At 52.8% G+C, this 25,971-nt stretch overlaps 1 protein-coding gene across 18 annotated transcripts in view; it reads right to left on the bottom strand.

Annotated features, from left to right (window-relative positions):
• The window catches only part of DLGAP4 (DLG associated protein 4), a 231,379-nt gene extending 207,689 nt beyond the window's left edge, over nucleotides 1-23,690 (bottom strand). For 16 of the 18 annotated variants that reach the window (XR_012419327.1, XR_012419330.1, XR_012419329.1 and 13 more), the window contains exon 1: nucleotides 23,471-23,690. The gene's annotated coding sequence lies outside the window, so the exon portion shown is untranslated. The remainder of the gene's footprint in view (nucleotides 1-23,470) is intronic. The other 2 variants (XM_074005247.1, XM_074005246.1) reach the window with 1 other exon arrangement.
• Between the last annotated feature and the right edge of the window lie 2,281 nt (nucleotides 23,691-25,971).

Below are 25,971 nucleotides of genomic sequence, written 5' to 3'. Positions count from 1 at the left end.
AATCTTAGCCTGGTGTGGTGGCTCAAGCCTGTAATCCCAGAACTTTGGGAGGCCGAGATGGGCGGATCACGAGGTCAGGAGATCAAGACCATCCTGGCTAACATGGTGAAACCCCATCTCTACTAAAAAATACAAAAAACTAGCCAGGCGAGGTGGCAGGCGCCTGTAGTCCCAGCTACTCGGGAGGCTGAGGCAGGAGAATGGCATAAACCCGGGAGGCGGAGCTTGTAGTGAGCCGAGATTGTGCCACTGCACTCCAGCCTGGGCAACAGAGTGAGACTCTGTCTCAAAAAAAAAAAAAAAAAGAGTAAATCTTACGCCAGGCATGGTGGCTCATGCCTGTAATCCCAGCACTTTGGGAGGCCGGGGCAGGTGAATCACTCAGGGTCAGGAGTTCGAGACCAGCCTGACCAACATGGCAAAACCCCATCTCTACTAAAAATACAAAAATTAGCCAGGTGTAATGGTGCACACTTGTAGTCCCAGCTACTCGGGAGGCTGAGGTAGGAGAATCACTTGAACCCGGCTGGCAGAGGCTGCAGTGAGCTGAGATCATACTACTGTGCTCCAGCCTGGGTGACACAGTGAGACTGTCTCAAAAAAAAAAAAAAAAAAAAAGAGAAAATCTTAAAAGTAGCCAGAAAAAAAAAAAAAAGATATGTGTTACATACTGGTAACAAAGATACGCATAACAGCATATTACTTGTCAAAAACAATGCAAGTGAGAAGACAGTGGAACAACTTTAAAATACTGACAGAAAAAAAAAATCTGTTAACTTATAATTCCATGCCCAGTAAAAATAACTTTAAAAAAATGAAGGCAAAATAAAGACTTTTTCAGACACAGGAAAGCTGAAAGAATTCCTCACCAGCATACTCACACTATAAGGAATGTTAAAATCCTTCAGGCTGAAGGAAAATGATACCAGAGAGAAATATGAATCTATAAAAAGGAATGAAGAGCATTGAAAATGATAACTACATGGGTAAATATATAGGATTATGTTTCTTATTATTTAAATATCTTTAAAAGATAATGACCATTGAGACAAAAACAATAACAATGTAGTGTTGTGTTTATTACATATATAAAAGTCAAATGCATAATAATAATAATAATACAAAACCGAAGAGATGGAAGCATGCTATTGTGATGTACTATACATGAACTGATATAATATCACTTGAAAGTAAACTGCGATAAGTTTAAAGTATAGATTGTAAGCCATACTACAAACACTAAAATAAAAGTTATAGCTATAATTAACAAGAAATAAAGTGGAATAACAAAAATGTGATTAATTCTAAAGGTAGCAGAAAAATAAGAAAAAAGAAACAAAGAATAGTTGGGGCAAATAGAAAACAAAGAGCAAGATAAAAGACTTAAACCTGGGGTGAATCTGGGGCCCAACTTGTTGGGTTTCCCCTGAGTACTGCTTTAACAGCATCCAGGAAATTTTGATATGTTGATATATGCTGCCTACAAGAAATGCTCTTCAGATATAAAAACACAAACAGGTACAAAGTAAAAGGATGAAAATATATAGACCATGTTAATACCAATTTTAAAATCTTGAGGGCTACATTAACATTAGAAGAAGTCTATTTCAGGCCAGGCACAGTGGCTCATGCCTGTAATCCCAGCACTTTGGAAGGCCAAGGCAGGAGGATCACCTGCCTTGGTCAGGAGTTCAAGACCAGTCTGGTCAATATAGTGAAACCCTGTCTCTACTAAATATACAAAAATCAGCCAGGCATGGTGGTGCGCACCTGTAATCCCAGCTACTCAGGAGGCTGAGTCAGGAGAATTGCCTGAACCCAGGAGGTAGAGGTTTGCAGTGAACTGAGACTGTGCCATTGCACTCCAGCCCAGGCGACAGAGTGAGACTCAGTCTCAAAAAAAAAAAAAAAGGTATATTTCATAATATTATAAAATCATTTCATAATGATAAACAGGTCAATGCATCAATAGGAATGATGATCCTAAATATGTATGCATTGAATAAAAAAGCTTCAAAATACATAAAGCAAAAAGGGATAGGAATGTAAGGAGAAATAGGCAAATCTCCAATTATAGTCAGAGATGTCTATAGCTCTCTCTCAATAATTGGTAGAGCAAGTGGACAGAAAATAAATAAGGATAGAGAAGATTTGAAAATGATCAACCAACTTGACCTGACATTTATAGAACACTCCATAGCCTAACAACAGAATACATACTCTTTTCATGGAACATTTACCAAGATAGACCAGATTCCAGGCCATTAAACAAGTCTCGATACATTTTAGAAGATTAAAGTTATGCAAAATATGTTATATCATCTTAATGGAATTAAAAAACTAAACTAAAAACAATTAACAGAAAGATCCCTGAAAAATCCTCAAATATTTGGAAATCAGATAACACATTTCTAAAAAACCCATGGGCCAAAGAGGGAAGCAAAAGGGAAATTAGAAACTACTCTGAACTGAATAAAAATGAAAATATAATATATCAAAATGTGTGGGGTGCTGCTAAAGCAGTACTTAGAGGAAACTTTATAGCACTAAATGCCTATACTCATGAAGACAAAAGCTTTAACATTAATGACCTCTGCTTTACCTTAAAAAAACAAAACTAGTAAAAGAAAAACAAATTAACCCTGAACTAAGTGGGAGAAAGAAAACAGCATCAGAACAGAAAATCACTAAAAGAGAAAACAAACAATAAGAAAAATCAGTGACACCAAAACTGTCCTTCAAAAAGATCAATACAATTGATAAATATGTAGCCAGACTGATCAAAAATTAAAAATAAGAAAGACAGAGAGATCAGACACATATTACAAATATCAGGAATGAAACAGGTCACATAGCTACAGAGTCTACAGATATTAAAAGGATAATAAGGTTCAAAACTTATTACAAAGCTACAATAATCAAGTCAATGTGGAACTGTCATAAGGATAGATCAATGGAACAGAACTGAGGATCTAAAAACAACTACAACAACAAATCTCACATTTATGGTTAATTGATTTTCAAAAGCGGTGCCAAGACCATTCAATGGAGAAAGAACAGTCTTTTCAATAAATGGTGCCAGCACAACTTATTATTCATATGCAAAATAATTAAATTTGACCCCTACCTCACACCAGGCACAAAAAATTAACTCAAAATGGATCAAATACCTAAATGTAAGAGCTAGAACTATAAAGCTCTTTATTTTATTTTATTTTATTTTATTTTATTTTATTTTATTTTATTTTTTTGACAGAGTCTCACTCTGTTGCACAGGCTGGAGTGCAGTGGTACAATCTCAGCTCACTGAAACCTCTGCCTCCCGGGTTCAAGTGATTCTCCTGCCTCTGCCTCCCTAGTAGCTGGGACTACAGGTGACCACCTAATTTTCGTATTTTTAGTAGAGGTGAGGTTTCACCATGTTGGCCAGGCTGGTTTCAAACTCCTGACCTCAAATGATCCTCCCAACTCAGCCTCCCAAAGTGCTGGGATCACAGGCATAAGCCACCGTGCCCAGCCGAACTATAAAGCTCTTAGAAGAAAACACAGGCATAAATATTCATGCCATTGAATTAGGCAACTGTTTCTTAGATATGACACCGCAAGAAAATACACCAAAAGAAAAAAAAAAGAGATGAATTGGACTTCACTAAAGTTTAAAACTTTTGTGCTCTAAAGCAGGGGTCCCAAGTCCCTGGGCCATGAACCTGTACCAGTCTGTGGCCTGTTAGGAACTGGGCCACAGAGCAGGAGGTGAGCAGCCGGCAAGCCAGCGTTACCGCCTGAGCTCCTCCTCCTGTCAAATCAGCGGTGGCATTAGATTCTCACAGGAGTACAAATCCTACTGTGAACTACGCATGCGAGGGATCTAGGTTACATGCTCCTTATGGGAATCAAACTAATGCCTGATGATCTGAGATGAAACAGTTTCATCCCAAAACTTGCCTTCCATGAAACCAGTTCCTGGTACCAAAAAGGTTGGGGACCCCTGCTGTAAAGGCACTATCAAGAAAGTGAAGAGACAACCCACAGAATAAATAAACTCCACTCTTGGTATATAACCAACAGAAATAACCTCATAAGTTTCCCAAAAGACATCTATAAGAAAGCTCAAAGCAGCACTATCCATATAGTCAAAAACTAGAAATATTCCAAAATCTATCAAGAATAGAATGGATAAAGTATGACATATTCGCTAAATGGAATACTAGGCAGCAATATAAAAGAATGAACTTACCAATACACCCAACAGCCATGATGAATCTCATTGACAAAGTGAGGAGCAAAAGAAGTTAGCACAAAAGAGACAATCTGCATGATGTTGTTTATATGAAGGTGCGAAGAAGACAAAACGAAGCTATGGCTTTAGGAGTTAGAATACTGGCTAACCCTGGGGGAGGGAGGTAGGGAATTAACTGGAAAAGGCAAGACAGAGCCTTTTGGTAGAGCTGGAAATATCCTATATCTTTTTTTTTTTTTTTTTTTTTTTTTGAGACAGGGTCTCTCTCTCACTCCAGGCTGAGTGCAGTGGTGAGAACATGGCTCACTGAAGCCTCAACCTCCCAGACTCAAGCGATCCTCCCACCTTAGCCTCCTCCCGAGTAGCTGGGACCACAAGCACGCACCATCATGCCCAGCTAGATTTTGTATCTTTTGTAGAGACGGGGTTTCACCATGTTGCCCAGGCTGGTCTCAAACTCCTGGGCTCAAGCGATCCACCCTCCTCAACCTCCCAAAGTGTTGGGATTACCGACGTGAGCCGCTGCACCCGGCCTGGAAATATCCTGTGTCTTGACCTCAGTGGTGGTTACAAGGGTGAGATATATGCATGTATCAAGCTATACTACCTGCTTAAGATTAGTACACTCTACAACACGTGTTATACCACAACTCAGAAATTTCAAATATAATAATACCTGGCAGGATGGCCAGCATCAAGGGGAGAAGTAGCTGCAGATGAGCCGGACTAATGTGACCCTATTGCAAAATCATCTGCACAGATGCCCTCCGTCTACAGACGACTTTGACATGCCAAGAGCTACCATTTATAAGCACTTGCTGTGTGCCACATGCTGTCCTAAGCAGTTCATTAAGTCATTTCATCCTCACAATAGTCTTAAGAGGCAGGCACCATCACTGCCCCTACTTTACAGATGACGGGAACTGAGGCACAGAGAAGTTAGGTAACTTTCTGAAGTCAAGCCCCCAATAAGTAGCAGAGCTGGATTTGCATCTAGACCTTCTGGCGCCACAACCCATGCTCTTACATAAATTCCCAAATCCTGACCATAGTGCAGAAGGCCCCATACGGTCTGGCCCCCGCCACCCTCTAGTGCTTCACCTGTCCTCCCTCCACATCCCAACACTCCAGCCTCACCATCTTCCTTCCTCTTCCCTGAAAACCCCACCTTCCTTACACCCCGGGGTTTGCACATTTGCAGTTTCCTCTGCCGGAATGTTTTCTTCTGCTCCTCTTTGCTGGGGCAACTTCTCATCCCTTAGGTCTCAGTTCAAGTGTCACCTCCTCCAGGAAGCCTTTGCGACTCCAGTCAGGGCCCATGGTCCCCGTGACCCTCCTCCGTGGGCCTCATCACTGTTTTACCTGCTTTTGGAGTTCCCTAAGGGCCACTCTATGCCAGACCCTGTGGTGGGCAGAGGGGACATGGCTCTGAGTGAAAGGGACTCTCCTGGCCCTTAGGGCTGGAAGGTCGGCATCAAAATGTGGTCACCACTGCAGGTAGATCGAGGGGGATCTGTACGTTTTTCTTTATACTTTGGGTTTTATCTGCTGGATATTTTTCTGGTGGGCAGGTACTATTACCAAGCCCTCAGCATTTCCCCACTCTGGGACCCCCACCTTTCTCCTTCCTCGCTCCCTCCCCATGCTCGTTCTCCCAACTCTGCCTACAGCCCCAGTGGGAGGGATATTAATAAGCAGGAGTGAGAAGGTCACCCAGCTCACAAGCACTGAGTCCTCCTAGACTCGGGCGCAGATGAAATGCACTGAGGCAGGGGAGCGCACCAGGCGCTGAGCACGTGTGAGCTATTTCTGATTCCCACCAGGCCGGGCAGAGCACATCTGAGGTGGAAGCCAGGGCCAGCCTGGTGAGTGGCTGTGGAACCAATGACCAGCTGCCCCAGCCATGCTCACACCAGACATGGCCACTGCCCTGCTGGAAACTCCCCCGCAGCCCTCCAGGGCCCATGCGGCAGCTGAGGCCCTCAGCCTGGCACTCGAGGCTCTGAAAGACCCCATCCCTGCCTGTCTTCTTGCTCCCCATTTTCCCAGGTGCAGCCAGGTCTTCCCTCTACCCTGGCCCTTTGCACGTGCTGTTCCCTCTGCCAGGAAGGCCTGTTCCATCTCCAGGTGTGGGCTCACTCTCACTTAACCAACGGGTGTCCGCTTGGACCGCTCCTTCCTCTGAGAAGCCTTCCCTGACCATCACCCCAGCGTGGGTGCCATTGACCTAGGGCTTCCTGCTGCCATGCAGGTACCCGCTGTTGTCTTCGTGGTCTATGATCCCGCTCCTAGACTGTGATGTGGCTCCTTTGAGGGCCTTCATCTCCATGTCCTACATCCAGCAAGGACCTGGCCCGCAGCAGGCGCAAATCCTCTTTTGCTAACTGACTACACAGGGGACAAAGTGCTGAGTCCTGGGGAGGACTACAGGAGGGTTCGGGGACTCAGAGGAAGTTGGGGGCAGATGGAGAGCCAAGGATTGATTTGGCTGTGACTTGGAGGTAAAGAGTCAGAGAGATGTGGCCTTAGGCAGCAGAGAGGGTGCAGAGGGAGACCAGTCCACAGTCAGTAGAGGGCCAGGCCTCTGTCTGATCAGTGTCCCCCTCACCCAGCCAGTAGCCCCCAGAGGTCCCAGGCAGGTGGGCAAAGGGGGCCCAGACTCCAGGTGCCAGGTGTGGCTGCTCACAGGCCCTGCCTCCCCAGCCCTGACAAGTACAGCGGATGCAGAATCTGTCTGGAACAAAGCATTTCATCTAAATATATCTGCTTTCCAATGCAGGGCACGCAGCAAGGGACTGGGGGGCACGACGCAGGCCTGCAGTGTGAGGGGAACCGGAGTCCCCACCCACAGCCCCACAGCCCCACTGCCGCCTGCCCTGGCAGAGGGAGTCCACCAGGGCGAGGGTCAGGGTGGGCCTGGCTGGGCCCCTCCAAGCAGGGTTCCCATTGCCTGAGCTCCCACCCCAAAGCTGCCACTTTGAATGTGGGCCAGGCACAAATCAGGACAATAGAGGAGGGAGGGGACACAGGGTGGGGCTGGGGAAGGGGGACACAGAGGAGGGCTTGGAGGAGGGGACAAAGGGAGGCCTGGGAGAGGAAGACACAGAGGCGGGCCTGGAGGAGGGGGACACAGAGGGAGGTCCAGGGGAGGGGGACACAGAGGGGGGCCTGGGGAATGGGGACACAGAGGGGGGCCTGGGGAATGGGGACACAGAGGGAGGCCCGGGGGAGGGGGACACAGAGGGGGGCCCGGGGGAGGGGGACACAGAGGGAGGCCCGGGGGAGGGGGACACAGAGGGAGGCCCGGGGGAGGGGGACACAGAGGGAGGCCCGGGGGAGGGGGACACAGAGGGAGGTCCGGGGGAGGGGGACACAGAGGGAGGTCCGGGGGAGGGGGACACAGAGGGAGGTCCGGGGGAGGGGGACACAGAGGGAGGTCCGGGGGAGGGGGACACAGAGGGAGCTCTGGGGGAGGGGGACACAGAGGGAAGCCTGGGGGAGGGGGACACAGAGGGAGGTCTGGGGGAAGGGGACACAGAGGGAGGTCTGGGGGAGGGGGACACAGAGGGAGGTCTGGGGGAGGGGGACACAGAGGGAGGCCTGGGGGAGGGGGACACAGAGGGAGGCCTGGAGGAGGGGGACATAGAGGGAGGTCTGGGGGAGGGGGACATAGAGGGAGGTCTGGGGGAGGGGGACATAGAGGGAGGTCTGGGGGAGGGGGACATAGAGGGAGGTCTGGGGGAGGGGGACATAGAGGGAGGTCTGGGGGAGGGGGACACAGAGGGGGGCCTGGGGGAGGGGGACACAGAGGGGGGCCTGGGGAATGGGGACACAGAGGGGGGCCTGGAGGAGGGGGACACAGAGGGAGGTCTGGGGGAGGGGGACACAGAGGGAGGCCTGGGGGAGGGGGACACAGAGGGAGGTCTGGGGGAGGGGGACACAGAGGGAGGCCTGGGGGAGGGGGACACAGAGGGAGGCCTGGAGGAGGGGGACATAGAGGGAGGCCTGGGGGAGGGGGCCTTGAATCCAGGTTCCTCAGATTCCAGACTCTCCCCACTACCTTGCTGTGAGAGAGGCACAGAGAAGGAGGCAACTCCAACAGGGTCACACAGAGGCCTGGGGTGGTGAGGGGAGGAGGACCCAAGCACCCACCTCCCAGGCCTCCTAGTCGCCCTGGGGGCCCCTAGATTTCTCTTTAGCTCCTTGAAGTTCTCCCAAGAATCCCTAAGGAGTTGGGCGGCAGGAAAGGCACTGGACTGAGAGTCATGAGGCTGTGATGCTGTCCCCGCTCCACCTCTGAGGCCTTTGGACTAGTCATCTGTGGGCCCTGGTTTCCCCCTCTGTGAGGTGGGGACAAGCACTGTGCCCTCTGCGCAGGGCTCTGTCCACAGTGCTCACCCTTGGCCCACTTTCCCAGGCTGGCCCTTCTGTGAGCTGCCCTGGGCTAGGCTAGGGAGGGAGTGCCAGAAGGTTCCGGGGGGTGTGCGGGTGTCAGGAGAGAGCACAGTAACACCAGCTGCCTTATTTTGGGGACTTGCTGTATGCCAGGCTCTGTCCTCAGTACTTGAACACACAGGACCTCAATTCACCCTCAAACCAAGCCTCTGAGACAGGCAATGACACTGTTATCCCTCCGAGGACAGAGGGGGAAACTGAGGCTGAGAGAGGTTTCTGTGACCTGCTCAAAGTCACACAGCTGGTGATCGGAGCAGGGACTCAAACTTGGGCCACCCCTCAAAATCGGCAGCTCCCTCCCTCCAGGCCTGAGACTGATGCCCACCTTTCCAACTAGTTTTGCTCTTTTTTTTTTTTTTTGAGACAGAGTCTCACTCTGTTGCCAGGCTGCAGTGCAGTGGCGCAATCTCGACTTGCTGCAACCTCCACCTTCCGGGTTCAAGCGATTCTCCTACTTCAGCCTCCTGAGTAGCTGGGACTCCAGGCATGCACCACCACACCCAGTTAGTTTTTGTATTTTTAGTAGAGATGGAGTTTCACCCTGTTGGCCGGGATGGTCTCCATTTCTTGACCTCATGATCCGCCCACCTCGGCCTCCCAAAGTGCTAGGACTACAGGTGTGAGCTACTGCTTCTGGCCTCAGTTTTGCTCTTGTAATGGTAAACAAAATCAGAAAAAACCCTGCTCATTAGAACAGCTCGTCATCAACAATCACTGCTATGAACACCTCATTTCCAGACAGGCCTGAAGACCCCACCCAGCCAGAGCCTCTCTGCCCTTGTCCGTCTCACCCAAGGCAGGAGGGTGCAGTGGTTAAGATCCTGGGCAAGGGCTGGGTGCACACCTGTAATCCCAGCACTTTGGGAGGTTGAGGAGGGAGGATCGCTTGAGGCCAGGAGTTCAAGACCAGCCTGGGCAGCAAAGTGAGACCCCTCTTTACAAAAAATTTTAAAAATTAGCCAGGTCCAGTGGCACACCCCTGTAGTCCCAGCTACTTGAGAGGCTGAGTGGGGAGGATCGCTTGTGCCCAGGAGTGGGAGGCTGCAGTGAGCCATGACTGCACTACTACCTTTCAGCCTGGGAGACAGGGAGACAATTCTGGGTCCACCAGCTGCCGGATGAGCGACCTCAGGAGTGTCACTCTTCCTCTCTGTGCCTTGCCTCCTCTCCTGTGAGGACAGTGGCCCCTTCTGCTTAGAGTCCCAGGGCATATTGGAGAGACAGCTGGTGTCAAGCTGTGACCCAGAACCCACTCAGAAACAGCCCTTATCACTGCTTAACCTGACCATCATGAGGGTAAACTGGATGCCCTCAAAGTCACTCCTGGAGTGGACTGTGTGTGTGTGAGTGAGAGCACACATTTATTAGTGCTTTAAGCTGCTAAGTGTTGGGGTAATTTGTTCCACAGTAATAGGTAGCGAGTATAGAAGATGAGCCTTGATTCAGGGTAGAATTGAGGCTGGAGAGAATCAGGGCTGGCTTCAGAGGCTGTGCTGGACCATGCTCCCAGGCTGGGCACGCCCAGGGCTCTTTCCTTTAGTGGCCCTGATCTGTCCAGAGGACCATCCCTGCCAACCTCAGCCAGCCCTGTGTGGCTGCTCTTTATGACTGTGTTGGACTCAAGAACGGATCTGACTCAGCTATGTGCAGCACCCAGTTAGACGTGCTCACCTCTCAGTTTTCAGAAAATTCTCACAAGAGTGCTGGGCTCGGTGGCTCACACCCACAACACCAGCAACTCGGGAGGCTGGACAGAGGATTGCTTGAGCCAGGAGTTCAAGACCAGCCTGGGCAACATAGCAAGACCCCATCTCTAAATTTTTTTAAAAAAATGTAGCTGGGCATGGCAGCATGCAACTGTAATCCTGGCTACTTGAGAGGCTGAGGTAGGAAGATTGTTTGAGCCCAGGAGTTAAAGGCTGCAGTGAGCTATGATCATGTCACTGCACTCCGACCTGGGCAACAGAGCTCTGTCAAAAAAAAAAAAAAAAGGAAAAGAAAAGAGAAGAGAGGAGAGGAAAGGAGAGGAGAGGAGCGGAGAAGAGAGGAGAAAAGAGAAGAAAAGAAAAGAAGGAAGGAAGGAGAGAGAGAGAGGAAAGAAAGAGAGAGAGAGAGGAAAAGAGAGGAGAGGAGAGGAGAGAAAGGAAGAAAATTTTCACAGTAGCCTCCTTGGAGGTTAACATTATTATCCCCAGTGCCTAGAATAGTCTCTGGCACATAACAGATATTCATATTAGTGTAGACTAGGTTACAGTAATAAATAGACTCTAAAATTTCAGAGGCTTCAAGAACAAGAAATTTATTCCTATCCTGGAGAAATATTTTCAAACAGTTGAGCTTCTCCCCGGTTGAAAAGCCAGCCCTGGTAGGTGTGCAAGCCAAACAGGTTGCCGGTCAGCCAGCTCCCTGTCTGCCCAGCCTCAGTTACTCCCTCAGTGCCAGGTCCAGGTGAGGGGGTGGCCCCCAGAGAAGAGGCTGGGGAGGAGAGGAGTGATGGGCTGCAATGGGACGGGCTGGCCTGGGCTGCTGTCCAAGGCACCCCCGGGAGACCCAGCTCCTCTGTGAGGGGGCGCTGGGGAGCACTGCTGAAGGGGATGGGCTGGTGAGCTGGGCTGCCTTTCCACCCCCACCTGTTCTCAGGCCCACCTGGACTACCAGGCTCAACAATGCTCAGGTAACACACACGCTGTGCCCCTGCTGTGTGCCAGGCCCCAGCCTCTGCCCGGTGGGAGACCCTCACAGTCTAGTCCGCTGAGGGGGTACGGTGACCCATATGGTTGGGAAAGGCAGGTTTCCTGGAAAGGGGAGGTCCGAGCTGAGCCATCAGTAACAAATCAGAGTTACCAAGCCAAGACTGTGGGGAAGGATTTCCAGGGAGAGGGAACAGTAAGCACAAAGGCAGGAAAGCCAGAGGACATGGAAGGTTCTGGGCATGCCCAGTCATTCAGCATTCAGGTGAGCTGTGGGTGGGGTGAGATGGGGGCACAGCAGGAGGGGCTGCTGAGGTGCACAAAGGCAGGTGACAGGGGCAGCAATGGCCTCATTCAGGGCTCTGGGCCATGAGCAGCTGGATGTGGTTACTTAACCTGCGTGGAGGACGCACCAGCAGGAAATCAGTTAGGAGGCAGGGATGGTCATCTTTGCCAGAGGCCATGAAGGCTGTTGCCAAAAGATGCTTGAGAAGGGGAGGTCAGTGAGGAAGGAGCCCAACTTCCGCTTTGTGGCTGATCCCCCAGACGCATCTCAAGGGCTCAGGATGAGACGCTGCCTTCCCGCTGGCCTCCAGGACCAGGCTTGTCATTATCAAACCCAGCCTTGCAAATGGTTCCTGAAAGCCACAGGGATGGTGGGCCACACCACCCACTCCCAGGCTGCCCACTGCCTTTGTCTCTGCCCGGCCAGTGTCAGCAGAGAGAGGCCACAGACTGAGATGGCAGAGGTCAGTCACCTCTGGCCTTGGCCTCAGCAGCAGACAGGCAGCCAACACCGGGAAGTACCAGGAAGGCCTGGGGAGTGGTCGGCGAGGAGAGCACTGTAGGTCTGCCCTGCTCTGGAACCTTCTGTGGCTCCCTAGTTTCTTTCAGTGGGATGCACCCAACAAGAGGAGGCTGAGAGGCTGGGAAGGGGAGGCCCAGCCCCTCTGACTTGCTGCAGGGCCTCAGGAACGTTGCTCAAATGTCCTGAGTTGGACTCAGTGATGGCCACTGGCTCTGCTAGCTGTGGCCAGGAAAGACCATCCAGCAGCCCCAGGGACCCAACCATGTTCACCAAGTTTCTAGTCTTGCCTAGGCAGGCTGCTTCGTGGCTCCGAGCCTCAGTTTCCTCCTGTCACCAGTCCTTGCGGTCCATGAAGCCCACGCAGCCAGCCCTGACTGTTCCTTATTCCAAGTTCCTGGCTGCTCTGTCCAGGCTTGTGACCCATGGCTCTCCGTGCTGCCCCCACACCCCACCACACCCCTCCTCACTCTCAGGTCTCAGCTCCTGGACCCCAAGATGGCTAAAGTCTCCTCTTAGCTCTCCTGGGTCGCAGTGTCTGTCACTATTGTGAGTTTATATTCATCTGGGAGGTGATGTAACACAACACACACAAACACACACCTCACAGCACACACACACACCACATCACACACACCACACACACATCACACCACACATCACACACACACCACATACCACACATCACACACCACACACACACCACACACACATCACACCACACACATCCCACACACCGCACACACCACACATGCACCACACACAACATACATAACACACACACCACAAACACACATCACACACCATACACACACATCACACACATCATACATAGCACACACACCACACAACATACATAACATACACCACACACTGCACACCCACACCACACACTCATCACACCACACACATCCCACACACTGCACACACCACACATGCACCACACACAACATACATAACACACACACCACACACACACCACACACCATACATAACACACCACAAACACACATCACACACCACACACACACATCACATACACCATACATAGCACACACACCACACAACATACATAACATACACCACACACCACACACCCACACCACACACACATCACACCACACACCCACCCCACACACACATTACACCACAAACCCACTCCACACACATCATACCACACACCCACACCCCACACCACACACACTACACACCACACACACACCACACTATATATAACACACACACACCACACACACCATACATAACACAGACACAACACACAGCACACAGCACAACCACCAAACATACACACACTACTACACACCACACACATTACACACCACATACCCACACCACACATACCATACATAACACATCATACACATCACACTTCATACACACCACACACCACATCACACACACCACATACACATCACACACACCACACCACATACCACACATCACACACCACACATCACACACACCACACACACACACCACACACACATCCCACACACTGCACACACCAAACACACACACCGCACACCATACATAACACACACACACCACACAAACACCACACACCATACATAACACACCACACACACACATCACACACCACACACACCACACACACACATCACACACATCATACATAGCACACACACCACACAACATACATATACACCACACACCCACACCACACACATCACACCACACACACATCCCACACACACATCACACCACAAACCCACTCCACACACATCATACCACACACCCACACCCCACACCACACATCACACACACTACACACCACACACATACACACCACACCATACACAACACACACACACCACACACACCATACATAACAGACACAACACACAGCACACAGCACAACCACCAAACACACACATACCACTACACACCACATACATCACACACCACATACCCACACCACACATACCATACATAACACATCATACACATCACACTTCATACACACCACACACATGCCACACAAATACCACACCACACACACACACCATACATACCACACACACAGCCCACACACTGCACAGATGCCACACACAGCACACATGCCACACTGACATCACACACACACCACACACATGCCAGATACCTCAGACACCATAACACACAAACACACCACACACACAACCACCAAACACACAACATATATACACCACACATGCACCACACACATGCCACACACACCACAAACCACACAGATGCCACACACACCACACACCGAACTACCAAACACACAACACATACACACCACACACACCATACATACCACACACACACCACACAGATGCCACACACATCACAGAAATGCCACAAAGATACCCCTCACACACACCACACACATCACACACACACCTCACATACATACCACACACACCCCACATGTATACCACAACACCATACAGATACCACACACACACCACACGTCACACACACACACCACATACACCACACAAATCACATACACACCACACAGATACAGATACCACACACACCATACATGCCACGTGTACATACCACACAGTATACATACCACACACACAACAGATACCAAACTCATACCACACACACACCACACATACAGCATACATACTACACACACCACACACACAACAGACACCAAACATACACCACATACAGCACACACACACCAAACACAACACACACACACCACACATACAGCATACATACTACACACACCACACACACAACAGATACCAAACATACACCACATACAGCACACACACACCAAACACAACACACACACATCACACACCCTACACACACACCACATACCACAACACACCACACACCACATACATGCCACACATCACATACATGTCACACACACCATACACGTCACACAGACACTACACATACACACCACACATACATACCACACCATACATACATATCATACATCCACACTCACAGCACATACCACATACACACCATACATGCTTCACATGAACATACCACACACCACACACACACCATACACACCATAGTCCCACACACATCACACACACCACACACACACCACACACACCACACACACACCATACATACATCATGCACACCACACACACCACACACACAGCATACGCCATGCAGCACACACACACCACATACACACGACACACACACTACAAACACCATACACACCCCACACACACACCACAAATAGATACATGACACACACCACATGCACATCACACATACCACACACCATACACACCACATATCCTACACAGCACACACATCACATACCATACACACCATACACACACCACACCACACTACACACACCACACATACATACCACACACACATACACACACCACACACACACTACACACTACACATACACACATACAAACAGCATGCACACACACACACCCTTCACATTCCCTACACACACACACACACACACACACACAGAGGGAGTGGGAAGGACCCTGAGGGCGGCCCTCCCTCCCTGTCCCCATCTGCACTCTCCCAGAGTCCCCTGTGAACCAGATCTACGAGGGTCGGATGCATAGATGGGCAGAGGTGGGCCTGGCCCCTGGTCTAGTCAAGATCCCCAGAGCCGCCCGCCTTTGCACGCGCCTCTGCTCCCAGCATGCTGTCCCTGGAAGGCCTCGTGCACTCCCAGTCCTCCGGGAATCCCTCACACCCCGAGGTGGCAGGTCCCTGAGGAAGTGTCAGATGCCAACACCCCTTCTCCTGCCGCCACACTCACTTTGAGGATAGGAGCTGTAGGTCAGGTGGGGAGGCTCAGAAAAATTCCAGCAGTACCAGATGGGGCTCAGAGAAGGGCAAGGCAACCCCAACATCACCTCCTGACTCTTGCTGCGGAAACTGAGTCCCAGAGGGGCACAAGGAGCCCTCACAAAGAGTGGCCCAGCAGGCCTCTTGCCTGGGGTCTACCTTCTCAACTGGGTGCATGAATCACACACACCTGGGTTCAAATCCTAGCTCTACTACCCACCAGCTGTGCAGCCTCGGTTTCCCCAGATGTAAAACAGGGATGACCACAGCACCTTGCTCCCTCAGCTGCAGGGTGTGCCCATGGAAAACACAGGCGGCAGAGGGTCCTGACTCTATCTCCAACCCAGCAGTCTCTGGACCACAGCCCTGTCTCCCCAGCAGCAGACCAAGTCCAGTCAGGAGCTCCTCCCCAATTGCAGGTGACCCCCTAGAGCTGTCACTGCAAAGCTGCCTGGTCAGCCCCAGAATCTCACAGCCCAGCCCTCACAGTACACACTGTTCGGAAAAGGCAGGCAAGCATGCCAGGGTCACACAGCAAGGCCTTGGCATGCTGAGACTCCAACTTGGGCCCTGTTCAGCTGAGCCTCCAGCCTTGAGCCTCCCACTCCCTGAGTGGATATGGCAGAGCTGAGGAGGTGTCAGGGCTTGGTGGCAGCCACAGAGGGAGAGAGGCAGGCAGGCGGCTGGGGGTGGTGGGAAGAACCTCTCCCCCTGTCTCTAGCAAACCCAGATTCCCGTTTCCAAGCTGCACTCCAGAGTCCTCGGGTGCTGCGTCACTGCACGCAGTCAGCCCACAGTGGGCGGAAGGAAAGGCTCCCTCCCCATGACAGGAGCTGGAAGACAGAGGGCGGTGGGGAAGCCAGGTGGCAGGTCAGGGGTGAGGACAGTGAGGACTCCCTGACACCGCTCAGAGGGAAACCCAACTCGTTTCATCCCTGGAGTCACAGAGGGCTAAACCGGGAAAGACTCAGAAACCAAACTGCCACCTCTACTCCCACCGAGTAGCTGGAGGCCCAGAGAGGTGCAGGCAATCAGTTAGGGACACACAGCAGCAGCAAACCTGCTCGTTCCTCTTACTACAAACCCCCAAATACCCAGCACCCATGTCCTGGCAGCTGCAACAAAAAGCCTCCTGGACCCACCTCTGTCTGCCCCCGCAGGCTTATCTGTCACTACAGGAAGAAAAATACCTGAACCCAGAGGCCGAGTGCTCAGTCTCAGCCCAGCACCTGGGGGGTGCAGAGTCCCACTGCCCCCACCAGCACAATACCTCTTCAGGACGTGGTTCTGATCCCCCATCTTGAGTCCCAGTGCAGTGCCAGGTACACAGCAGGCACTCCATAAGTGCCTCAATAAGTCTTTTGCTCCATTTAGACACCAGGATGCCTGCCCCATTTCTACATCATCAAAGACAGAACCTGCCCCCATCTTCTGCTTTCTAAAGATGACCCCCTCACGCACCAAATGTTCTGTTAGCCAGTTTGGAAGCAGACTCCCAGAGGTGGGTGACCGGCACAGCCCTTCTCTCACCTAAGCAGAGTGCAAATGTGACTGTGGCTGGGGGGTGGCTGCACTCTGTGTGTGTGTGTGTGTGTGTGTGTGTGCGCGTGTGTGTGTGTGTGTGCGCGCGTGCGCACATATTGAGGGCTCTGCCCTTTCCATGAACAGTCCCAGAAACCAAATATCTTGTTCTTCCTCACCAATGGACTGCCGGTCATGGTCACTCCTTATCACCCACATCACTCCCCGTGCCCTGTGAGAAGCCTGAGAGATGCGCTGGCTTAACCAGAATTGTATGCTGGGGAAGTGCAGAGGAGTCGGGAGAGAGGCCACAGTTCTCTGATGCCCATTCCTCAGTACCCGCGAACCTCATAGTTCAGATGGGGCCCCTGGAGGGGCTGGAGGAGTGGTGGCCGCCGACAGCAGAGCGGCCACGGAGTCCAAGGGTAGTCCCGAGGCTGCTCTCCAGACCGGGCCCAGCTCTGCCCCCAGCGTGTCTGTTCAGGTTTCCCTAAGCCAGGAACTGGGACTGCTGCACTTGATTCCCTCCTCACTCAACGCTTGCTGTGGAACAAACAGGAACTTCAGAATCCCCAGAACACGGGGCTAAGACCAGCCTCTAAACTCTAACTGACTTATGTCCAAACCCTGGCCTCTGTCTTCCAGTCCCTGTCATGGGGAGGGAGCCTTTCGTCCAAATGCTGGCACCTCCACTTCACCAGCTGTGCAGCCTTGGCTCTCTGTGCCCCAGTTTGCTGTTCCATAAAATGGGGGTGATAATCATAACAGGGTGTGATGGAGGCTGAAAGAGAGTCCAGGCATCAAGTATTGCATCAGTGCTCACTAACAGAGGGCTGAGCAGTGCACATGGCCTGGGAGATGGTCTAAAACGCTTTGTTGAAGGAATGACTGAATGAAAAGAAATGCTAGCCAATGATACAGTTATTATTATTATTATCACCGTCAACATCAGCAGGGATCCCCAAGCCTGGTTTTGCAACCAGCCCTGGTGAGGGGTGTAGCAAAATTCTCCAAACAAAATGTGCTTCCATTCATTTTGGGTTTTTGAAAAGGCCACGTCAGACAGCTCGGTGGCGAGGAGGCGGCGTTGCGAAACCTAGCACAGAAGGATCCTGGGCCCCGCTCCTTGGCTCAGGAAATAATGTGCGATCTGCAAGCGAAAGGCCCCTACACACTGCCCTCCCCGCAAGGACCCAGTGAGAGGGGCGCCTCGGCTGAGGGTCCACCCCCCACCCTCCAAGTGACTTTGGGCAGCCACCCAACCACTCTGAGCCTCAGTTTCCTCATCTGTCAAATGGAGACAATATCCCTTTTCATTCCTAACCCTGGCTGCGGCTAGGATGGGTGATCAAATGGGTTTTACGAACTGTAGAGTACTGCACACCCCTAAAGGCTTCAGTCCTGGCCCTGGAGGAGCTGCCAGGAGATGCTGTGGAGGGGATATAGGAACAGAACAGGCAACCCTCTCCCCAATAGGTCACAACGAAAGAATGTCTAGTCATGTGAGTCTCAAAGCGTCCCCACATATTCTGATGAAGTAGGAAGTGGGCCTGTCTTTGGTACAACACACAGGCCTCCTCAGTGACAGCTTTTCCCAAAGATGCCCAGTGAGTTTGCTCTCCAACCCCCTCACTCCCTTAACCAACAGAGTCATCTGTTAGAAGAAACTGCCAAGCCTCGTCAGCCCCATGCTGACGCCAGCCCTGGGAGCTTACACACGAAAGCTGCCCTTCAAAGCCACTACAGCAAACCCGGTGGCTTGCTCTGGATTCAAACCCTGGCACCTCCACCTCACTAGCTGTGCAGCCTTGGAGACCTTACTAATAAACTAAACTAATGCTCAGTTTCCTTGTCCAGAAAACAGGAGGAGAGCCCACCAGATGTTCCAAGATGCAGGGCTCTCAGGATCACAGACTTCGGACAGTGGAAGGCAGAAGGCCCCTCAGAGATCACCAGGTCCAAGTCTTCACTCTATCAAGGGCGCCCAGAGAGGGGACACGCCTCATCCAAAGAAACACAGCAAATTCGCAACAGGGCTCCTAGAAGAGTGGATGCCCACCATGCTGCACCCTATTCCCTCCACCACCAGCCTCCCTGTGGCCCACTCAGGAGTGGCCACCTCCGCTTAAAAGGACACATAACCCGCAGCATCCCCAAGCTCACCCAGCATGTGGCTGCCTTCCTGTCTTTATTGATGCAGTTCTTTTCTTTTCTTTTTCTTTTTCCTTTTCTTTCTTTTTTTTTTCTTTTAGAGACAGGGTCTCACTATGTTGCCTAGACTGGTCTCAAACTCCTGGGCTCAAGGAATCCTCCCACCTTGGCCTCCCAAAGTACTGGGATTACAAGCATGGGCCACTGTGCCTTATCCATGCAGTTCTCACAGCCAGCAGTGTCCTTCCCCACTATTCTCCATCTACCCAAATCCCCAAAGCCTCCAAAACCCAGCTCAAGTACATATCCTTTAAGAAGCACTTCTGGCCCTTGGACAGCACCAGTCTCCATCACTAGGGAGCACCTGGCAGGATGGCTGCAGTTTACAGAGTGGGATCCTCGCAGGTCTGACTCTGTGTCCCCAAGCCTGGCACAGGGCTGGGCACTGAGTGGGCCTCAGGAAGCACTAGTAGCCCAAAGAACGAACAGAGGACTAGGAAATGAAAGAGTGAACAGGCCAGTGACCTGGCGAGTGAGGGAAGGCTGAACAGGTAGACAGGTGATGATGTGAGCAAATGAATAGCCACAGGGGGAAATGCCTGGCCAGGGGCACACCCATAAAGATGCTGGATCTGCCCCAGCATGGCCCCTCGCCCTCTTGTAGAGCCCTTGGGTGTCCCACAGACCTGCTGGGATTTTAGAGGCTACAGGCCTATAACTCCCACAGATTCTGGCTAAATGCCTCTGTGTATGCAGACCCAGCTGGAGGCCGGGAACGCACATGGACAGTCATGTTGGCAACGGCCTGGCCAAGTCTCCCCCCATTCCCCAGAGCCCAGCCCTCTACTCAGAATGGACCAGGTCGTCAAAAGTCAAAAGAAATGGATGAGTGCCCACGTTGAGCCAAGACATCTTCTCAGCATCAGGGCAATGGCGTGAAGAGGCAGGTGGGACCCAGCCCATCTCTGCACCAACCACACCCAGAGACATCCAAGAAGGATGGGGATGGGGTAATGAAGCACAGCCCCACGGGGCTGGGCACGTGGTGACAGTGACACAGCCTGGCCTGGGCATCGAGGAAGGCTTTCTTCTGGAAGCGATGCTTAAGCTTGGGTGATGAGCAGTAGTTGAATAGGCACATGGGGGAAGGGGGCTAGAGATGTTCAGGCAGAGGAGCCAGCATGTGTGAAGACCCTGAAGCTGGAGGGAATGTGGCCTGTTCCAGGAACTGAAGGCAGGCCAGGGGGACCTGAGCCAAAGAGGGAGGGGGTGGGGAGCAAGACGTGGCTAGAAAGTAGCTAGTTGGGGGGAGGGGGAGGTTGGGTTTCATCCTGCAAGCCATGGCATTTATTGAGTACCTACTGTGTGCTTTCTATTAAAAAAAAACCCCTGCATTCAAGATTGTATTAATTCACATTTCAGAACATTTAAATGAAAGTGTTCAAATGCACTGATGTCAGATAATGCGATTTTCTAATGCTTTTCTGAATGAATGAATACCCATCACAGAAGTATAGGAGGGTAGGGACCACCCGCTTCTGTCACATACAGTGCCCAGGATACGGTTCCTCAGAGCCTCCCCATCATGTTAAACTGCTGGCATTTACGAAGCCCGTGGCTCACAAACCACACAAGAACCTAATGAGATGTCAGTGGGTGCCCCTGATACATCCGATACGTCAGCGTCTCCTGAAAGCTCCAAAGCACACATTCTCTCCTAGTTCCCAAGTGCTGCACAGCCTTCCTTCAAAAACACCAACTCAGCTGCCAGGCAGCTTCATGCCCGGGGCACAGCCCTCAGACCTGCGGCTCCATCTCAAGGCTGGCACCAGCCGGATGCTTCCTGGGGTTCCACATAACCCAGCCATCAGGTCCTGTCCAGCTCACAGTTTCTCTTCAGCATGGACACTGTCTCCAATACCTGACACAGGCTGCCTCCCCCCACAAAACAGAGGCTCCTGGAGGTGGGGACCCTGTCAGCCATTGAACTCCCCAGCACCCCAGCACAGGCCTCACCAGGCCTCTGGCAGGTAAGTACGGGGTCGCCATGGACACCACACACAGGCACACTCCCAGAAGTTGAGTTGTGCTGTCCCAGCTCCTGGAGGACCCAGGATCCCTGGCCCACCCCTGCCACAGCGGGAGACAGGCACTCTCGCCAGCCCCACGTGCATAGCCAGCATCTCCCGAGCTGCTGGTAACACACTTGGAGTCTGCCGCTGACTGGCCCCAACAGCCGGCTCTGGGGCCTGGTGGTGGCTCCAACACTCCAGCCACCCATCAGCCAGGCCAGAGCACCAGCTCTGCGGCCCCACCCTGGGACCAGGCAGCCCAGTGCCCTCTGGCAGAGAAGGCAAGGGAGAGCTGGCCACCAAGGAGGGACAGAAACAGGGCTCCTCCAACCGGCGTTCTCCGAGATGGTCCTGTACAACTGATTCCCACCACCTCCAGCTGGCAGAAAACAGCCCCCTCCCACAAGTGAGAGCTCAGAGGCAGAGAGAGCCAGGACTCCCTCCTTCCCACTGGGGACTAGTCTTGGAGAAGAGGTGCAATGGAGGTAGAGGCAGGGCAGGCCAGTCTCCCCAGGGGCTGGAACTGCAGCCCCCTCCCGCTATGTCATTTCCACTTCCAGGCGGGTGGAGGTGCCGGGAACCTTCTCCCCATCAGCGCTGCCCTCCAAGCTTAGGGCTTCCCATTCTCAGGGCACCTCCACTACCCACTGCACCCCCTCCCCCTCGCAGAACTGGCCTTTGCCAATCACAACCCCTCCCCCATTTCATTTTTTCCCACATCAACAGTCTCTGACAGCCCGTCTCTTTAACACAGGCAGCGGAGGAAGAAGGGGAGAAGGGACAGAGGGATAGAGGGATAGAGGGATGGAGGGATGGAGGGATGGAGGGGGATTGGAGCGGCAGGTTCGGCCAAAAGAGACCAAGGGCCATCACACGTCCAGGTAGCACATGTCCCCTCCCAGCAGGCCCGGCACATCTGGACCCAGCTGGTCCCCGCGGCCACCTGGTCCATCCGCCACTGGGTCTGAACGTGAACCCCTGTCTCCGCGGGGCGCCGCACGTGGGGGCCTCCAGTAGCCATGTGAGTGCCCCCCCAGCCCAGGTGCCCAGGTCAGCCCAGCCCCTCGCAGGGACGCAAACAGGGAGGGGGCGCTATGCAGCGCGGGAGGGGGGTGCTGCTCCCGCCCCCTCCCCAGATGCCAGGCCCGGGAAAGAGCTCGGGAAGGGGGGAGCCGGCGGCTCCTGGGGCTACCGAGGCGGGATCCGAGGCAGCTGGGATGAATGGAGGAATGCCCCGACCAGCATAGCCCTGCTCTCCCAGGCGCCAAGGTTGGCCGGGCACGGGAGGGGTCCGTCTGACCCCCAGGCCGCCCTGCGGATTAGGGGGCGGGCCTGAGGAGGGGGCTTCCAGTCTTTGGCAGCCGCTTGATACAGGGTACGGGGCAGTCCGCGGGAAAAAGAGCCAGAATGAGGGTCCGGCCCCGGACAGGGGTTCCGGGCCCCAGTGCCGCCGCCCCCGATTTGAGGGTCCGGGGAGATGTAGATGGGGCGATCCCAACCAGAGAAGGCGCTTCCCAGCCGCACAGCCGGCCCCTCGGACCCGGGCTCGGAAGATAGAACTGGCAGGGGAGGGGGCTTTTCTGCGCCAGCACCGCCCCCCGGTTCAGGGAGGTCTGTCGGGGAGGAGACCGGATTGGGGGGTCTAGACGAGGGACTGAGCGCGCCGGCCCGGGAAGGGGGTAGGAGCCGCCGCGCGCCACCCCCGCGCCCTCACCTGCGCCGGGCGCTTCGGCCGCCTCCGGCCCGTTTGGCCGCTCCGCTGCGCCGCCGCCGCCGCCGCCGCCTCTTGGGTCCGCTCGCAGGTCCGCGCGCCTAGGCCCCAGCCCCCGCCCCGGCCCCGGCCCGCGGGCGCCCCATGCCTCTCCTCCGGCCGGCGCGGCGCCCCAGATGCGGCTGCGGGAGGAGGAGCCGCGCGGCCCCGGCTCCCCGAGAGCGGCGGGGAGGGGGCGGGGAGCGGGGAGAGGCGCGCGGGGGAGGGGGCCGTGCGGCTGCGCCCAAAACCAGGCGCGGATCTGGCCGCGGGCGCGGGGCTGGGGGGGCCTTGGGGGGGCCCGCGCAGTTCCTGGCGCCCCACCCCCACCCGCGCCCCCGCAACTCGGGGGAAGCGGGAGGGTCTCTGCAGCCGGAGACCGCTCTGTCGCTAGCCGGAAGAGCGCTTGGAAATCCGGGGCCGCCAGTCCAGAGAGGGCAGGCTACTGGAACAAGGTCACACAGCGCGGGCCGCGGTGGCACGGGACCCCGGAACCCCAGGCTATGGGGCGGGCCGGTAGGAACCTGTGTTGACCATCGCTGCCCCGTGGAGGAGGGAAACTGAGGCCCAGAGAGAACAAGACTGGTCCCGGTCACACTGCGCGAGTCAGGAACCACCCCACCCCCGAGAACTCGGGGCTTCTGCCTCTGGGAATGGGTGCCCCCTCCCGGTGACCTGCTTCCGCAGAATCCTCTCCCAGGTGTCTTCTCGCCTCTGGCTGAACGGGGGTTAAATGCAGTCTCTGAAGTGGGATGGACCTGAACTGCGTACCGGCCCTACCTCTCCTGGCTCTGTGGTTACAGACAAAAGACTGTCCCTCTTTGAGCCCCATTCCTCCACCTGTAAAATGGGGACACCATGAGTCTCTATCGCCAACTTGGGTGAGAAAACCAAAGAGATAATGGGTATAAGCTCTTTACTGGTGCCTGGCATTCAGTAGGTGTCAAATGAATGTGCCTGCCTTCCCTGGCTCCCACACACAGCCATCTCCAGAGAATGCCAGCTGAATGCAGAAGGGTCAGAATGGGTGAAAGGGTGGCCTGCAAGGCTCCTCACAGCCCTATTCCAGTCTCCTCCACCACCCATCCACCCTGCTCACATCCCCAACCCAGTGATGACTGTTCCAGTGCCCAGCCTCTGCCTTTCCCTGTGCCTGACATGCCCTCCCACCTCTCTACCTGACAAACTCCTACTCATCCATCAAGGCCCAAAGCAATCTGTTTCGTACCCCAGCTTCTCATACTCCCTACTAGTCTACCCATGTTTCCTTTCTCCAGAACATATTCCCTTTCCCCCAGTGTCTGGTCTGGGTTTGTCTCTATCTTCTCTGGCTCTAACAACTGGGGTGAGAGGAAGTCACTCAGAGGAGATGACACCCTGAGGCCCAGTGCTGCCCAAGAGGGCTTCCTGGAAGAGGTAGCGTTTTAGTAAAGCCTGGATGGAGAGGTGAGTTTAACACTTGTATGCAGCAGGCAAAGAGGTGGCATGTTTGGGCAGGGTGTCAACAAGGAGGATAGTGGGCTCCCTGGAGCAGTGGGAAGATCTTGGCGAATGAGCTGGGAGCCAGCGAGAGCCAGGGGCTGGACAGCGACCTGGCAGTATATATATGATCAGGTTGAAGATGAGCAGGCTTTGCCCTCGAGAACACCTCACACGGGGGCCCGGGAGACTTGCACAAGGATGTTCATAGCAGCATCGTTTGTAATAGTGAAAAGCTGGACACAGCCTTAATGTCCATCATCTGGAAACTGGATAAATAGCAACACATTCAGACAATGGAAAGCTGTCTCTGCTCCACAATCCTCAAAATAGGTGAATGCAAGCTTATGCATCCTGAGGCTAAATCTCAAAAACACACTGTTGATTCAGTTTGTGAAAATCCAGGGTTGCACACTTATAATTTGTGTGCTCTTTGTATGAATGTTGCTCTTTGTATGAATGTTATACTTCAATACAATTTTTAAAATAAAAATATATATTGTTGGATGGAAAAAGCAAGTTGCAGATGGAAAATATAATTTCATGCCAGATATATAAAGTTTGAAAACACGCAACACAATACCATATATTGTTTAGCGACACATACATATGTAATACAAGTGTAAAAGCATGCATGGGAGTGATAGACAGCAAATTCAAGAGAGTAGTGACCGTGAGGGAGAGAGGGAAGGGAATGTTGTAATAAGGGCTTTAAATATACTTGAAGTGGTTTATGTCTTAAGCTGGGGTGGTGGGCACATGGGTGTTTGTCATGCTGTTCTCTAGACTTTTCTTTGGACATAAAATATTCCTATTGTAATACTTTTTTGTTTTGTAGAAAGTCAGGTGGTGCCTGGGAAGGCAATGGGGAGCCATTGCTGGTTCTTGAGCAGGAGTGTGACATGGCAGTGGACTGGAAGAGGCAAGGCTAGAGAAAGGAAGGTCAAGGAGGCTAGTGTGATGGCACAGGGGAGAGATGCAAAGCT

This window comes from Macaca fascicularis, chromosome 10 (assembly GCF_037993035.2).
Source record: "Macaca fascicularis isolate 582-1 chromosome 10, T2T-MFA8v1.1".
NCBI classification, from domain to species: domain Eukaryota; kingdom Metazoa; phylum Chordata; class Mammalia; order Primates; family Cercopithecidae; genus Macaca; species Macaca fascicularis.
Note: the sequence above shows the minus strand (reverse complement) of the source record. Positions and strands in the feature narration are given on the sequence as shown.